The sequence below is a fragment of the Pundamilia nyererei genome, unplaced genomic scaffold (genome assembly GCF_000239375.1).
Source record: "Pundamilia nyererei isolate P.nyererei 1_Seehausen unplaced genomic scaffold, PunNye1.0 scaffold00187, whole genome shotgun sequence".
In the NCBI taxonomy this organism is placed as follows: Eukaryota; Metazoa; Chordata; class Actinopteri; order Cichliformes; family Cichlidae; genus Pundamilia; species Pundamilia nyererei.
The window spans coordinates 468,216-483,799 of NW_005187588.1; the positions used below are offsets into that span (position 1 = coordinate 468,216).

At 42.0% G+C, this 15,584-nt stretch overlaps 1 protein-coding gene across 20 annotated transcripts in view; it reads left to right on the forward strand.

The window, feature by feature from the left end:
* The first annotated feature begins 735 nt into the window (after nt 1–735).
* Nucleotides 736–15,584, forward strand: part of ptprdb (protein tyrosine phosphatase receptor type Db) — a 151,207-nt gene continuing 136,358 nt past the window's right edge. For 17 of the 20 annotated variants that reach the window (XR_312082.1, XM_005747025.1, XM_005747034.1 and 14 more), the window contains exons 1-2: nt 736–849; nt 1,005–1,117. The gene's annotated coding sequence lies outside the window, so the exon portion shown is untranslated. Of the gene's footprint in view, nt 904–1,004; nt 1,118–15,584 lie in introns of all 20 variants that reach the window. The other 3 variants (XM_005747028.2, XM_005747026.2, XM_005747027.1) reach the window with 3 other exon arrangements.

Genomic DNA, 15,584 nt, shown 5'->3' on the forward strand with positions numbered 1-15,584 from the left:
ACCTGATAAGACTCAGATCATTTTTTCCCTTTTGTGTCCTGATAGATAAAGTCTTAGAACAGAAAGAGGGTGTACTGTCTGTTTCACATGATTACATAAAGTATATGTAAATATTTGAAACAGTGCATTTGTGATTTGTGTTTTACTTTTTTAAAACTTTTTTTGACACCAGAACTTTCATCAACTGGGGTACAAAAGGTTTACTGAAAGATCCCAGATTCCTCTAAAGAAACATTTGTACCTTGTAGAACATGAATTGTGTATAAAATATAGTTATTACTACTCTTTATCTCTCTCTGTCGTTCTCCCTTTTTGTGTTATCCAAGTCAGACTTTCTGTGTAAGGGAAATAACTGGCAAGCTGTATAATTATTGCTAATCTGTGTGTGTGTCTCTGTGTGTGTGTTTGGCAAGACCATCAGCCCCATGTGGTTAGAGCGTGCATATTGACTATTACTATTATTATTATTACTATTATTATTCTTGTAGCATTTTTAGTGCAACCCTAAACATGCCCAAGTCGAATTGGAAATAATGTTTTAAGACCTCCCATCGGCTCCTGTGATATCATTTCTGGAGCAAAGATGTTCTGTGCTCATATTTCGACCTACTAGAGAAACTTTCAAGTGGTGAATTTTTATAATTCACTTCCGTGGGCTCGTCTCTCTCTCCCTCTCTCTCTCCCTCTCTCTCGTTCTCTCTCTCTCCCTCTCTCGCTCTCTCCCCTCCGGAGCTTATCTCTGTGCGCATCGTCAGCATCAGTTTGAAGTCAAATCTGACAGCCGCTGCCTTTCCCGGTCCTTTAACGGTCTCTTTTACTCTCTGGTGGTCATCCCGCCTCATTTAAGAGGTACAGCCCCGGATTACAAAGATATACGTGTGTAATTATTGATCTACTTTTCGGGTGGGTAGGTGGGGGGAGATTGACCTCGATTGCCGCCCGAGATGTGGGAATCTGGCTGACGTGCTTTTTTGTCAATGTGGTCTTACCTTTTCTCTTTGCAGTTCAGTCGGGACTGTGGGACCGCATCTGATCGCTGTCTTCAACTTGGGGCGAAGAAAGACACGGGAAACTCCTCGGGATTCTCCATACACCGTGCGCTGATCTGGATATTGTGGTGAGTACACTTTGACCGGAATTGTTGCTTGATGTTTTTTTCCTTCCTCATTTTTTGCGGAAAACATCCCAAAGTGCCCCATTCTGGTTCGCTGTAATGGTCCATATCGGCAGTGTGTTGAAACACCGAGTACTTTTGTCTTTTTCTTTTTGGTTTATTCTTTTAATAATCACCATCAGACACTTCAAGAAGTGTTTTATGAATTGTCTTTTTGTGCCAAAAGCGGAAAACGAGCGTGTGCAGCGCAGCTCCTCCGCTGCTCCCTCTACATTTTAACTTCTCGCTTATTATGCATGGGACTTAAACGTGGCTATTTGTGACAATTAGAAGTGGTGTCAGTATTCCACTCACGGACGGCGGTGAGAGTAAAATACAGCCGGCCGGGTGAGGGAGTTGGGGGGTGGGGGGGGCAGATTAGGTGAGATGAGTGAGGAGTGTGAGAAGAAAGGAACGCAGGGATCCCTCAGGGAAAGCGCTGCTTCCCTCCTTTTTATGAGGGGGATTTTATTAGTCTTTTTATTCCCTACAATGATGACATTATCTGATAGTGTTCTAAAGCCTCTACTTAATATGCTATTATTGTCAGTGCCATTACTACTCATTATATACATAGTGACATCCTACAGTACAACTGCCTGTGCTGTAGGCACAAATCTATGAGGCCATTTTCTGCTTTTATTGTCCTGTTTATCAATTAAGCTTGTCTATAATGGAAATATCACACTTCCTCCAACATAAAACATTACTCTCCCACACACCATCCGTTAGCATCTCACCTCCCACATAGCCACACTTGCTGTCCACAGCCGATTATCTGGTTATGTGCCACCATTTGCACTAATAGAGAGTCCCTACTTAATGTAATGACAACTCTATCTGTCAGGCCATGCACAACAGAGGGCTGCTTAAAGGCTCATAAGCGGTGTCATCAAGGCCAGATTGAGAGGCCATAAAGACACAGAAGACAAGACAAAGTGCCTTCAGAGGTTGTCTGAGTAGTTTTCTGATGTGGTTTATTGTCCGAGTACAGTATGGGGCTGTCATTGTGAAGCATGCGACCCAGAATGTGTGTGCCCTGATGTGTGTGCGTCTTAGTGGCTGTTTGTGTGAGCCGGATCTGCTCAGTCATGTGTGTGCAAGGAAAGAATAAGTGAGCATAAAGAAAAGAGGGACAGAGAGAAGGAGAGAGAGGGGGAGAGATTATGCTAACTCAAAGTATTGAAGGAAAAAGGAAAACCCATGTAAGCAGTTTTTCTTTTTAGCCTATATATTTATATATTTAGCTGTCAGGGTCTTCACTGAAACACACTTGGTTCTTTTGGCTTTGACATGCTTGTCACCAGCTTGAGGTGTATATGAAAGAAGGCCACTGCTTATTTTAGCTATGCAACCTGCGAGCATAAACAAGAAGAGGCTAAGAGGACTGACCAAACAAGAGCATAGATTTAAACACATATGAAGGCAGCTTGTAACTTAGGTGACGTGAGTGGAAAGTGCCGGGGTTCACTTGCACTTACTGGCCGAAAAGCCGAGGTGAAAACGCACGAAGGCCACCGTCTTGCCGCCGGTCGGCGGGCTCAGGATATTCAATAATCAGAATTTATTTCGTGTTGTCTAGCTACATTTACCCTAACAGTAATAATGTATCAAAGAAAATTCATTTCAGTGGGAAATTGTCCTCTGTCGTACCTCCTCAATTTGCCTCCTGCACTCTGTTTAGATGAGTTTCAGTTCTGGGATTCACACAGATGTTTCAGTGGAGAATTTGAACCTCATTGTAGACGTGGACAGGCAATCATGCAACGAGCCAAACATTTAGCCTTTATAACCCCCATCAGTTTTTTTTTTCGTCAGGTGAAAATGAGATGTAGTCTCAGATGATGTGCTGATATGCTGCCGCTGATGGCAGTCAAGATGATGATGATGATGGCAGTCCTATTGTGGTTCTTCTTAATGATAGCTATAATGCTGACCAGTTGATTATCGCTCACGCTGAAGGAGGTAGGTATATTACATCATGGTTATGATGCTGTGATGGTAATGCACTACATCTTAAAACAGAAGAAGATTAAAAGCACTTCATTTCCCACAGTGCTTTTCATTTTGAGATATGTGCAAGTTCTAGTGTCTTTGAGGGGAGGCAAACACCAGGTCAAAGGAAGAAGTTAAGTATCTTGACAGCAGGACAAATGTCCCTGCTTGTATTTGGTGGCGTTATTAAGATGGTGGGCTGAGAGCATCACACAGTTTTTTAGAACATGACAACCCATGCAAAATGGTAGAGGCATACAAAGCAAATTCTGATTTTTTCCATGTGACAGATTGGGTATGTTTTTCTTTTTTTCCTTTCCTCCGGATGTTGTTTGTTCTCTCGGATGCACACTTACTAAATCACACATAACAGCGCACACACACATGTACTTATGCGCATTATCTAATTTTCAGCGTGGACAAATATGACAATGAGGAATGAAGAATTTAACACCAAAAACTCATTGATGCAGGCCCACAGTCACATTTGGTTACATACTTAGGTAAAACCTCATTGTGTCTTTTGCTTATCCTCCACCCATTCTGTCAAACAGAACATGGCCTTGGGCTTAAAAATATCTGAGTACAAACACAGTCATACTCACACGGACACACACAGTTTTTGCAGGGACAGCCCTGGCGTGCTGGCACCAAACCAAAGAGGTGGTGATAACGAGGCTGAAGTTAGTTAGGATTTTAGCTGCGCCTGAACCTCCTAACACCCTTTCTAAATCTGATTCATCCCAAAATGAGATGTTTTTCCAAGAGAAGGAGATGAAAATACTCTCTCTTCCTCTGTTTTTCCTCTCCCTCTCTTCTTCCCTTGCCAGTTGAGCTCATCCACCCCCCACCCCCCAATCCACCCAGCCTTCTATTACTCTCATACTCTCACACACTATCTGTTTCACACCCCGTTCCTCCCTCCCGTTCTCTCACATCTCTCTCCTCCCCTGGCACCTCGATGTGTTTCTCTTTAATTGAGATGCATTTCAATGTGGTGCAAATTAGCTTTCTACAGCTCCAGCCTAAACTTGCAACGTATGTAAGCGTGTGCCCGTGCATGTTTGCATGCATGTGCGCGTGCGTGTGTGTGAAAAAATTCCCACGGTTAAAAGTGAAGGCGTTATACGTTCCTATTCATTTCTCCATTGTGTCTACTGATGCCTCATCTCTCCCACAAATTTACATTTTTAGTACAGCGCTAATAACGTTCGCTGGTTTGGAATGCTTTAGTTCGCCTCTTTTGGCTGGAAGAATTCACTTGGCCACCCTCTATGGATTTGAATTCTGATCTGTGCCTCTGAGAGATGACAGTGCATGGCAGCTCATTAGGGAGAGGGATGGAAGTCAGGAGGGTCAGGAAGGTTATAGAGACATGTTTCAGTTATCCACTGCTTGTCTTCCTCTTTCCTGATCTGATCGAGCGCTGTTTTGCTAAAGGGGAAAGCTGCTTGGTGATATTCTGTACACATTGCACCATGAGGGCAGTGGTACAGTGTGCCTCACTTAACACGGTAATGGACTGATAGACTGTTAAAAATGCTTTTGAGTAGAAAAAGAAGGATATTTGTGCATTTTAAGGAAATTATAGAAAATTAGAGGAGTGTTTTGCAGCCTGGGGATTCACAATCCAAAAGGTCAGAAGATAAATATCAGGGGTAGGGGGGCTTAGTGTTAGGTAATTAACAAGATTACAAGATTAGTAACACACATTTTGATATTGCAAATTCAGCTGACCTTTTCTGACTTCTCAGAAATGTTCTAATCTAACCTGTTTCAAGTTCAAGTTCAAAATTTTATTCGCCACATGCGACCATATGAACTTTTCACATCTTTAAAACTCTTCAGACTCTCCTTTAACATATACTCACTGGGTGAAATGATTGCCCTGCCTGACACTATGCCCCAGGTACGTCTAGTATCAAAACATTAACTTTGTTTAAGTTAAATGATATTTTTAATCCCAAATGAAAGTAATGAAAGAAAAATAACATTTTCAAAATAAAAGCCTCATGTCGGACTTGCATGCTTAATACCCTTCCTTGCGATATTCAGCTCTGCTATACAACTCCTGCTACTATAACACTCTTTGTGTGTGCACATCTCTATTTATATGCACATGTGTAGGTGAGAGGTATATGACTGTGAACATGGTGGGGTGCACTTTGTGTGTGCCGATGTATGTGCACATGCATGTGTGTATGTGCTGGAGCAGGAGAAGTCATTAGGGAGAGTGATGCTGACAGTGGGGTGACCTTGGGGCTCCCAGTCTTCCTCCTGTCGATGAAGGGGATGACTTAGTGCCTCCCTCCCCACCCATGATGGCTCATTTATTATCATTAGGCACACAGTCAAAAGATGCTGCTCAGACCCTCAAGACAGAGAGTTACGTCTGTGCATGTGTGTGTGCATGTGCTCGTCTGTGCGTGTATGTTTATGTCACTGAGAGTGAGAGACAACAGGATGGAGACAGAACAGGAAGCCTTATCTCTTATAACTGCTGCATGTCTGAGCATGTGTTTGTCAGCCTGTGCTTGTCACAGGTACGCTTGCCTTCGCGTTAGCTTGTGAACATGTGCTTATCCGTATCTTGACGGCAGACGCATTGCCTGTCAGTCCACATCTGGCCGTGTGCTTCACTTCTCTGCCTGCGCACCACGCAGTATAAATAAGGGTCTGTGCCATAACCCCAACCTTACGTCACCTTAGCCAGCCAGCGAGCAACATCAGTGGTATATGGCTACATCAGGGCGGCCTCGCTGCTATCGTTTCTCAGCGTGATGGATGGAGACTTCTGCAGGCCAGTCAATACCCAATCTGAGCCCCACTGTCCTGATTTAAGATACAGCAGCACCCAGGTGACACACTCAGAAGCATGCCACTTTAATCACTCTGAACATCAACTCTACACTGCCAAGATTGGTGTGTGGGTGGGTTAGTGTGCGTGCATAAGTGTGTGTGTGTGTGTGTGTGTTTTTGTTTTAGTATCTCACTCTGTCCAGCAGTGCTGTAATCACACAACGATCGGCAAGTGCTTGCACTTCTGACAGAGTTAACATTTCTTTAGAATGTAAAGGGAGTGACATAAATAACGTATGCGAGGTGGGATTTATGCTGTGTGTAGCTTGAAAGGTAGGATAAAACATATATTATATAACGGGGTAAAAATTGCACCAAGCCTTATATGAGGTGAACATCCCCAACTGTAATCCCCATCACCCATAAAATATACTTCTAACAGCTTTGAAAATGACTAAATGTATCTGTTGTCTTTATTTGATTCACTGGAGTCATAACAACGTTGGAGTGTGATGTCGTACTACTATATAAGAAAAAGTAGGCAGGGGGGAGATAACTAGACACAGAAAAGACCTGAGAGCACAGTCTGGGTTAATGGTTAACGTTGATTTTAATGTTGATTTCTCGAGAAATTCGACATTCAATCCAGAACTCGACTTCCCCCTGATCGAGTACCTTAACAAGCCTGTGAAAGCATTTTTTATTCTTCAGCTGCTTGGAGCGAAGGTGTTATACGACATGAAAAGGTGAACATCTAACTGATGTATTCATCTTTACGTATTCACTATGTGCTTACACAGCACTCTGCGTTCAATCATTAGTTATTATTAATCTCTGGCTCTCTTCCTCAGAGTGTTTTTCATCATGTCTTCCTCCCATCAGCCCCAACCGGTCGCGACAGATGGCCACCCCCTCCCTGAGCCTGGTTCTGTCAGAGGTTTCTTCCTGTTAAAAGGGAGTTTTTCCTTCCTACTGTTGCCAAGTGTTTGCTCAAATGAGGTCGCATGATCGTTGGGTTTTCTCTGTTTCTCTGTTTTATTGTACATTATTATCTTTACCTTACAATATGGCGCCATATAAATAAAACCAAACTGAATTGTCTCTGAACATTTTGCGCAGGCAGTGAGTTTCGTTTACATTTAATATGTCCTTGCTATTTTATTAACGAAACGTAATTCATGTAATTCAGTTAATTTTTTTTTTTTAGTCTTTTTCTAGTCTCACATTCATTCTGCTTTACGGTAAAACGTACTATTAGTGAAAAAGGTGGGCAACTTAAATTCAGCATCCTCGATGTGTAACAGTGTTTCAGTTTACGAGCGCACCGTGCAGGAGAAAAGGCTTCAGTGTGTTCAGTAATCAAGGGAAGATTGTGTTTGCATGAGTAAGCGGCTGGATATCACTGCTTTATCAGAGTAATCTGTTTGCACTGGTTCAAATTGTTCCCTCTTGACATGCCATCATTCACATACTATACATGCACAAAGCATACTTAGTTGTTTATACAAAAACACGCTTGCACACGCACACACACACACACACACACACGCAAACACAGCCCCTCCCATTCAGCCCCTCCGATTTGGCTGTTAGTCTAATTTATGAGGTGCCGTTAATTTGGCCTAAACGCTCGTTGCGAGACCTCCCTCCACTCTCATCCCTTCATCTCTGTATCCCTCCTTCTCTTCCTCCCTCTCATCAGTCACCCGGCAGAGTAAATCAGAGGGGTGGTATTGCACAGCAGGCAATACATAGACTGGACACCTTGACTAATATACCGCTGTCCTTCTCCCTTCCTCTCTCCCCGAGTCTATCGAACTTCTCCATCCCTCCCTTTCTCCATGTCTCCTGGCCGCTGTCTAAATCAAATTTGGCTCTTCTCCTTTTCTCTTTTCCCCCCTCTGCTCTCCTTTTAGATTTGCTTCCCCCCTTATTTCTGTCTACACTTCTTTTACCTCCCCTGTGCACTTTCTCTTCGCTCGTGTCCTTTTCCCTCCCCCATACTTCTTTCGTCCACCACTCTTCCTCCACTCTCTTTCTTCGCTCTCTTACCTTGCTTCTCCTCTTCCCCCATTCTCCTGCTCGTGTTAGGTGTAAATTTAGAACAGAAGGCATGAGGGAATGCTATGTGTGTTTGTGTGTGCCTACGTGTGTATGTGTGTGAGCGTGAGAGAAACTACATGAAAGCTTTTCAGACTCGCCATAAAGCGTTCAGATGGGGCTGATTAAAATCCTAAAGCCTTGGTTTTCATCCACATTTAGGATTCACATGAAATCGAATATACACACTCACGTGCACTCACTTATACACACGTGCACATGCGATTGCACATTAACACGCGCAAAACGCATGCACACACAAGTTTCCCTTCTCATTATCTTCCTTTTATTACCCTCTCTTGCTGCCTACTTGTCTTTTTTTCTCCTCTCTCGCTCTGTCAAACACAAACACACTAGTGGAAGGTGTTCCCTTCCGATGCAGTGGAAGCGAACAGAAACAACATCAGGCATCCGAGTCTCCCTCATCACTTTACGTCACATTGTTCTTTCTAATTTCATACATTGCACACACTTGGGAGTAAACCTGCGCTTCAACCGCTCGGCACACCTATACATCACTGTCCATCTTCCCACCTTTCACCCCCTCCCTCCATCTCAATTGCTCTTGGTTTCGTGTCTATCTATTTTCCTTCTTTTCTCTTCTCATTTCTCACCTTCGCTCTCTCATGCACGCCTATCTATTAGCCCAATCTTTGTCCCTTCTCCTCTCTCTTCTTCAAAGTTCCGGAGCACAGAGGGTTTTTAGCTGTTTTTCAGTAAATGTAACAACATCTTGCCTTCTGTTCTGTTCAACACTCCCCCAACCCTCCACCCCCCTGCCCCCTTTTCACAATCTCTACCAGCCCCTCTCTCCTCTTTCTGTCACTTCTACCTCTCTCAGCAGTCTGCTAGTGCACACTTATAGTCGCAAGATAAAACATGCTACCTCTGCCTTATCCCTCTGTGTATTACATAAATCCACCATGGGTATCATTAAGCAAGGCCACCTCCAAACAGTACCTCATTCCATATAAAGCTCAGACTCTTTGGACTAAATTGACTTGAAGTGGCTTAATTAGAACAGGATAGAATAGAATATAATTTTTTTTTTAAGAATAACACAAAAATATATATATTTTTAGATCATGTTTACTTAACAAGTAGGAATAGGTTTATTGCAGTAGCAACAACTAACACTTAAGGTTCATGTATGACCGCTGGGATCCAGTGATGCTCCAGCTAATGCGCTAAAAATGTAAAAGAAACTAACAGCTGTAGGGAATTTCAACTTCTTGCCTTTATTTTAAGCAAAGTTAAAACAGACCGACCCTCACATCAGTACTCTGAAACTTAATTAAAATCATAGTTGGAATGTTCCAGGTACCTGTACAACCTTGCCAACATTTTGCTTTAGCAGTCATTAATACAGCTTAGGTTGGCTCGCTGCGATCCTGAGAATGTTTCAGTCTTTTTTTTTTCTAACTAAAATTTAACTGCACTGAATTTAACATTCAGGCTGCTCTAAAGTGAAAGTGAACCAAACTCCCTGGTCCAAAATCTAACATAAGACTTAAAAGGAGAGTGGAGGCTCACATCGTTGAGTCAGTAATACAAGTTGCTACAGAAGAGCTTACTTAAGCAGTTGCTGGCACAAAAATTTGGCTGTTAATTAAAAATGATACACTGAATGTAGCGAGAGCAATTCTGAAAAGTTAAAAAAAAAATCTGTGAAAACAAAATATTAGGCGCGTTTAATAAGTTAGTTAAAAGTTAGTGTTCATTTGCATGCATTTCCCATCTCCATCTTCAATAAAGCACTTATTTGCTGCTTTTATACATTAGAACTGTCTCAGTAAATGAGAGATTATTAGGTAAGATGATCATTCGACTAAACATTTATAACCATATATCTATGACAAGCAAGTATCATCTAGAATAGAATAGAGATGTTCTGCGTGTGCAGAAGAGGAAAGATAATCAAGTGTTTCTTTCATTTGCTTGTTTGAATTATATTGTGTGCTTGCCCATAGAACTCACTTGTGAAATTTTATTCACCAGTAAATATATTCAGATCTTATTCATACGATTCAGTGTCATAAATCAGGGGTTATCTGCTTCTGGTAGTGCTGCCTGCCTGCTAACACAGTCAGGTAAGAGCAGAATGATGAATTATTATTATTGTATAAAAATATTTTCTCTAACTTGACCCCAACTTGATTGTGAGAGATCACTGGAGCCACTCAAGTGTGAAGCATTAAAGAAAAGGTAGTTATTTTAATATTGTTACGCGTGGATTTGCATGTGTGAAACACAAGCGTCGAACTCCCCAGTCACTATGGGTCAACACTTTCAACTTAAATAATTATCAAATTCATAGACAGACACAGAACCTGCAAATCAAGTATGAATCAGATGTGTTTTCTTGTGTGAATCCATTATGTGGCTGTAACTCTGCAAGATCTCTGGGAGGCAGGCCAAGTGTCTCTGGCTGAGTCGCCTCCATTCGCTGTATGTCTGTTCAGTCAGCCACACAGAAGACAGATAGAACTACCAGTCTGCTCACCCCTCCAGTCACACCAATGTAATCAGACCTCAGCAGCCATAAACCACCGGCTATGGACACTCTGCCCAGCCCGCTGTCACACACACTCACACGCATAGAAACACAATCTCAAGTACACAGAAACGAATGCAAGTGTAGACTCATGCACAAGGACAGATCTGTGTGCGTAAACAGAAATGAAAGCACAAAGACGAGAGATGCATGTACGCAAATCTGTACATGCTGACACATACATGCGCAGACTCGCAGCTTTAAGTGAATCATCGAGAGCTGAGTGGTGGGCCTCCATAAGTTTGAGCTTTTTGCCCAAGGAGCTTAGTCCAAGACATTCCTCTCTGCTTGGGCAGGAAGGATGTCTTCTGACCCAAAGGGAATTTTAATCATTTTGCTAAGTGCCACACTCTGCGTGTCTGTGTGTGTGTGTGTGTAAGGATGGACTACTGTCTGCTCTGTGTGAGTTACAGTAAGTGAAAGCTTGTGTCTTTATCTCCCTCCCGCACTGTCTCTTCCCTTCCATCATTCTTTTAGCACTTCCATCAGTGTCTGTTTCCCCATCACCACCGCCTGCGTCTCAGGCCATTTTGTGTCTGTTTGTCTTTTTGTTATCTTGTATCTTTTGTTCTCCTTCTCAACAAACTACCGTTCAATGTCTCCCTCGCCCATCTCACTATCTTTCTTCACTCTCTCTCTACCTCTCCAGCTTTGTGGTGTGAACAATGGTGGATGACTGTGCTTTAGGAGATTTACTGCTGGATCCTCTCTCTGTCAGGTGTCGAGACGAAAGGAAAGCGATGACGAGGGGGGGGGCTGAGGGGGCCGGGTGGGTTGGTGGGGGGGAGCAGATGGAAGATAGAGCAGTACACAGGGAGATGAAGAAGGCCGAGAAGGGAGGGAAATGGAATCAGAGGATGACGGCAAAGAAAAGGATGAGACAGAGAAGATTATGCAGGGGAGCATAGAATGAGATAGAATAAGAAAAATGTGAACAGAGTATAGAATAGAAGGAGAGGCTACACTATGTTTTTTAAAAGAGTCTCTGAATATAGTTTGACAGATCAGCCCTGTGCTCAGATGTAACTGAACGCAGTTCTCCGTTACTTTCCCTCCTTTTCTCACTTTCTCACATTAACACATCACAGACACCGGAATTCATTCTGTCAGTTTCAGGTGAAACATGTATTTGCATGCTGACCAGAAACCAATTTGTGTTCTTTGATAAGCATAAAGATTTTCCCATGTCTCATTTTTATTTAAAACCAACTCTTTCAACAGTCAAGCCCCGAGGGCCTTGTGAGGGGCAAAAGTTGAGGCTAAATGGTCACTGTGAATGTTTTTCACCCACTAATAGACTAGTTACACACTATACTGACCCCAAAGAAGAAACACGGATACATCATTAAAGATCTGGCTGAGTGCCATAGTGAAAAACAGAACATATATTCACAGATACATTTTATTTTAAGGATGACGTCACCTACCATCACCTTGTGAGCTCTCAAGCGGCGATCATATGTGAATGAAAAGCTACAGTGCTTAGTTATAGGGTTACACTTCATCCATAGACTGTGCAGGTGTATCACACGGACACCTGTTAATTAGTGCTAAGTAACATAAATTTTACTCAACTACACTGAAGCATGCGGGATATTACATCAGTTCAGTTAAACATACAGTAATTATTTTTCAGATATATAAATATATTACAAGTGTGCCATGAAAAAAATTCTCATATAGTGCAACTTATCCTGCAAATCCAAAAATAACTACATCATAACAGCACAACGGGCTGCGAGGAATGGGCGAGCGGCTACAGGTACTAGTGAGAAAATGAGATGCAAACAAGGAAGTCACCACTGACGCCTGATTATACAACAAGGCAGGCAATTTATCCTGTTTTGAGGACAGATTTGACATCTCTGCAAAGGTAAAACATCAGAAGATATTTGCTCCTTCTGGATGTTTGTAGAGATAAGCAGTAGGATTATTATACAGCTATTAGCTCAGTGCAACAGATTTGCAGATCATACATCACTCTGTAGAACTGAGTCTTCAGTACATTGGAAACACGTGATTATTTGTGCACCAGTGCTAATAGTTGTGTTTTCAGGTGACTTAATCTGCGATCACACCTGGACGCATTTATTGTAAAATGTGTTCACTGACTTGGAGTGATGTTTGCACTATTTAGACCTGTTACACTCGGCTTACACTGAGAACTATTTCCCAAAGAGTAATAGTAGTAATTCACCTATTATGGAATTACTTGATTTACTAAAAAAAATGCATACCAAGTGTTGAGATCTCGTCTGTATATAAAGAACCAGACAGGATTGAGTTATACAATATTATATAATTATCCATATTTCTAGCTTGGATAATATAGTTATCTAATGGTCCTTGGAGCTCAAGGACTTTTTCTCTTCTGTGATGTCATCTCAAGACTGGAGCTGCATTAGCCCAGCACTGCTTTCTTAAAAGTGGTTGAAAGCACAATTCCTTAAGATTATGACCTGCTTGCTTTTTTATTCCTTTTCCAAAATAATAAAGTGTCCAGTGCTGTTTGCCTGCTTGTCAGCAGGATAAGAATAAACTACACAGCCAAATTTCAAAAATCTTGGTGAAAAGGTGGAACTCGGGCACTGAAGTACTCATTAACTTTTGGTACACCTCCAAATCCTTTATGTGAACATTAGGAAGCAGGACAGTGTCCTTGGATCACTCTCTGTGTGCCGTTGTTGTTACTTTAATTCCTGTGCAGAGGCACTGGTACGACTGATACCATTTGTCTGTTAGCAAGATGATTCAAAAACTATCACTCTGATGAAAATGGTTTAGAGACGTGGAGGATAGGCAAAAAAGGAAACCTGTTACATTTTCGCGTAGATCCAGATCACTTTCTTTAAAACTGTGGAATAATAGTTAGAGAGACACTTACTTTCTGCTTAGTTTCAATCACATATGTTAAATTTGACTCCACTTATAAACACATTACCTAAAAAAACTTCAACCCAAGCTTGGCATCCACATACGAGGAGGTTTAATCCAGCACCAATTTGAATAACTGAACAAATAGCATTACTTGTTAAGCAGTAATTTTAGGTTTCTTTTTAACATCTTAAAACTCATTTTAACATTTAAAACCATTAACAGCATGCACGTATTTCACAGTCAGAAGTCTAAAATACCTTTTTTTTGCATTTTTTTCAGAGACAGCAAAACAATAACAGTCATGAAGCCACATTTAAACAGACAGATGTTTGACACACATTCATCACAAATGTGTGCATGCATGAATGACCACCATCGTGTGCTTTGAAGAAAACTAGAAAACCAAAGAAAGGACATGCACTGCGATAGAGAGAAAACAGAAACAGAAATCCTCTGAGGCACCCATCTGTCATAGAAAAAGAGGAGAGGCAAGCTGAGAGACAGGCAGTGACTGCGAATGGTGGTGGTGGTGGTGGTGGTAGGGCAGGAAGGGGGGTTCACAAACTGAAAAACAGCATGTGAGTGTACAGACGTGGACTGTGAGACAGACAAAAAAAGAGAGACAAGGAGAAATGAAGAGATGGAGAGGAGACAGAGACAGGAAGAGGGAGTGAAAGACAGTCAGCCTGAGAGAGTGACAGAGTGCAGTCCTGAGAGGGAGAGTGTGTGGGTGAATGTGAGAGCAGCGCTAGCTAACTCGTCTGTCAATCTAAATCTGTGATTGACACCTCGGGGTCCAACATTCCCCACGTAGCCTGCTGGCTCTTCCTGTCAGGATGTAGGGCATGGGGTCACGCGCACACATGCGACATATAAAGGAAGGATCACATACTTACTGTGAGCTTTGTGATTGGCACACACACACACACACACACATCCGTAACTGAAATGTGATGTAAATGTGCATATGTATGACTGTGACACGCATGCACTTCCAGCATACACACACACACACATACCCTTGCAGGCGGAGGGCTGGCAGAGGTGAGGTCTCCTGCGAGGTTCGGTCTCGCTGACTGGGTCTTAACTCTTGACACATGACCTCTGACCTTTACACCGTCAGCAACGCAGCTTTTCTCCAGATCTCTCTCTTTTCACCAGATTGTCTGTGTGCGTTTAGCCAGGCTCTATTTGTGTTTTTAGATTCAAGATCATTATACAGCCATTATGTTATTTATTATTCAGCTTCCTGCCCTTGTGTTTTCCTTCTGCCTTACTTTCTCTCACATTATCCTTCTCTCTCTCTCTTTCATGCCAGCAAACGACGAATCTATTAACATGCATGAAACTGTACTTTAACTACTTGCACCGTAGTACGAAGAAGATAACAAGGTGTCAAACTGGGTGAAATTGCTGTACATTTGAATATGATTCTGCACGTCCTTCCAAGTACACTCAGGGTGTTTTCTTTTTTGTCCTGTGTTTTTGTCCTTTCTTACAGCGTGAAAGTCAAATGGAAACTTTCTTTTGTGCATGCATACAATTAATTGCATACATAAAAGATATTATCAAAACAAAAGACACATTTATGCATATTTAATGAGATGCACACAGCTATAGATTAAAAAAAACCCAAAATCAAATTGAAAAAAGGTTCAAGGTCAGATTTGAATAAGAACTGAGAACTTAAAACCTAATGGTGGATAAGTTTTACCACAGACTCCGACCTTGCTGAAATTCAGTGACATAACTCTGCTGAAATGACATGACACGTTTTTTTTAAAAATCTGTCTGGCTGCATTGTCGATGGTGTGAAAACGACTGATTCTCCAAGCGTCATTTGGTTCATGGGTAAAAATGAGACGAACCAAGTGTTATACGTTGAATTTTGTGTCTGTATAGCTTTTGTGTCCCTTTAGAAAATGTCACATGTGATTTACATGCACATACACACAAACAATAATAAGAGGACGTGTCCATCTGGCAGTCTGTGTATGTGTGCGTTTAAGTTTGTGTGTATGAGTGTGCACCAGTAGGGGTTTGTGACTAATGGGGTCATTATTGATGCTGAGTCAAGATTACTGCTGATAGCAATGGTTGGATACC